Source organism: Olea europaea, unplaced genomic scaffold (genome assembly GCF_002742605.1).
Source record: "Olea europaea var. sylvestris unplaced genomic scaffold, O_europaea_v1 scaffold1314, whole genome shotgun sequence".
NCBI lineage: Eukaryota > Viridiplantae > Streptophyta > Magnoliopsida > Lamiales > Oleaceae > Olea > Olea europaea.
Window position 1 is genome coordinate 375,437 of NW_019230613.1, and position 2,663 is coordinate 378,099.

At 33.6% G+C, this 2,663-nt stretch overlaps 1 pseudogene; it reads left to right on the forward strand.

Annotated features, from left to right (window-relative positions):
- The window catches only part of LOC111374935, a 4,640-nt pseudogene extending 2,257 nt beyond the window's left edge, over positions 1-2,383 (forward strand).
- The last annotated feature ends 280 nt before the right edge of the window (positions 2,384-2,663 follow it).

The window sequence follows — 2,663 nt, forward strand, 5'->3', positions numbered from 1 at the left end:
GAAAAAAATTTGTTTTTTTTTTGGGGGGTAGGGGGGGGGGGTGGATTCTACAGGAAATCATTGTATTCAACAATTAAAGTTGTCATTAAATTTACCCATCTTTATATAAGGGTTCAGCCTAGTCTTAATTAGGAATCACAATAAGGAAATAAAACCTAAATTGAGTCGAAACATAAGAATTTTAAATAATATCGGAAGTGAGCCCCCGCATGAAGAGAAAATCACTCCCTCCAAAACATACCTAGTATTTCGTGGACTTTAATGGAGATGTGGTTTACGCTTATGGGTATCTTCACCCACATTTTTTGCCTTCAGATTTTGTAATACGGCTTATTGTTTCTGCATCTTTGCAGTTGATTCCTTGTGCTGTTTTTGCTTTACTAATCAAGCCAGCTACATCACATTACAACATAAATCGGATTGCCTGGGCTTTCTGTGTTTACCTGGAAGCTGTTTCTGTGCTACCTCAACTGCGCGTCATGCAAAATACAAAGGTGAAATTCATTGTGCATAAACCATGCTGATGCTGAACATTTTTTATTTTTTTATTTTTAATAAAGCTGCAGTGCATGTCTTGATGTTCTATATTTCTTGGTGACAGATTGTTGAACCATTTACAGCTCATTATGTATTTCCATTGGGTGTTGCAAGGTTCTTGAGTTGTGCTCATTGGGTTCTCCAGGTTTGACTCGTAAACTTTGTCATGGACAATTGTCTAAAGTCTTCTTCAACTTGTATTATTGCAGAAATTGCTTAAATTTCTTATCATCGTTGAATAACCCCCTCATGATTCTAACATGATAGTGAATGGCTCAATGGTGCTACACATTAATTATAATTATTTTTAATTTTAATTTTGAGTCCATGGTGTTGTTGCCATTTCTTGTAAATAGTCTGGCATGCAATTTATACCAAGTTTATGCAAAAGTAAGGTTTAAGGGACTGGTACTTTTTGAATTTTAAGACAGTAACACTGCGCTAATTAGGGAGAGAAGATTACCTAACTTCATAATTTGCTGATATAGAAAATTTGGACAAAATTATGTTTAGTCCTGCCACCATTACCGGTTATCATGATGTATCACATGTCAAATGACACCTCAATTGCTTTTGCAAATTTCGTATCTTCAAATCATAAAATATATACTAGATATTTTAAAACCAGTATATGATCAGTAGTCACTTTCAATCTTTACAAAAAAATTTATAGGCTGATTATATTTGAACATTAAATATTTCTTCAAATTATCGAACTTAAGGTAATATTGGTATACAAAGATTAAAAGTCCCCAATTTATGAACGATTAGGTCCATTGCTAGATCTGGTGTGCGTGACAAAAGTATACCCATCTCTCAAGATCATCAAAGCTGAACTCAGAAGTCTTGTGAGTGGGTCTAGTGAGTCTGTAATTTTTCCATAATTAATTACAGTTGGTCACTTCTTTATACAAATTATTCAGCTGATTATGTGCAGTTTCTACTTTCTACTTGGAAGTTTTCATGTTCTTAGACGTTAATTTTCAAGAGTTCAATGTTTCGAGCTGTCCGCTACGATACATTTGAACTTCACCAAAGTTAGATGCACAAAAGTGTGCTTTCTTTGAGATGACCAAGCAGGGACATGGAAAAGATTTTTCATCAAAAATACCATGTTAACAATTATAAATCAGTAGGCCCTTTGCTCCATTTACCAGAAATTTGTTTGTTTCTTAAAAATTAAAAATTTCCTTTTCCCTAGCCCAATTCTGGTTGCGTTTTTATGTGACTTGTTCACCAGAGTAACGTGCTTGGATGCCTCTAACAGGTGGTTTTAAATTACAAAATAAAACATGTGCCACGCTTTTGGGAATGGTTAGGATTTGCCTTTCATTCATTATGGATGTTGCCCTCGAAATCTAGCCTTAAATACTTCTATAGTTAACCATTCTACGAGGCAAGAAATGTTGAATATTTATTGTGTATTAATGCAGATCATGTTTTCTTAATGAACATGAACATATTGAACTACAGCTATCTTTGTGCTTTAAAATTGACAAGTGTTAATATTGTTCATCTGCATTTTACAGGTTTTGGACAGTCGTGGTGGCCTTCTTGTAGCATTGGGTTATGGACTGTGGCCTCCAATGGCTCTTTTATCAGAAATTGTTCAAACCTTCATCTTGACTGACTTTTGTTACTACTACGTTAAAAGGTTCACAATCAGTTTTCTTTTGGTTATGTACGCATATATACCAAGTAAATTGAGTGTTTAATTTTGATAAATTATGGCTTTCATTTTTGCAGTGTTTTCGGTGGACAGCTCGTCAATGGCGGATCTAAAGCATGGTGGGTCACTTGCCCCACCAATTTTTGGAGTTCTTTGTTATTTTTATTTATTTTTTAATGATAAAATGTAATATATCTGTCAAAGGGGGGGAAGGAAAAGTAGGAAAAAATGAAAATTGTGCATTAATGTTAGGTTATACTATTTGCAAGATTTTGACACGGGCAAATAGTCTATTGATTTGAATAATTTTAGCCTATGTTTGGTCCCCCATTTTCACAAAAATACATTTTCAACCACACATTCTTTCATAAAATAATATGACACATAAATCTAAAAATATTTATTATTTTTTAACCACGCATTCTTAAAAAAAAAAAAAAAAAAAAACAATTTCCCT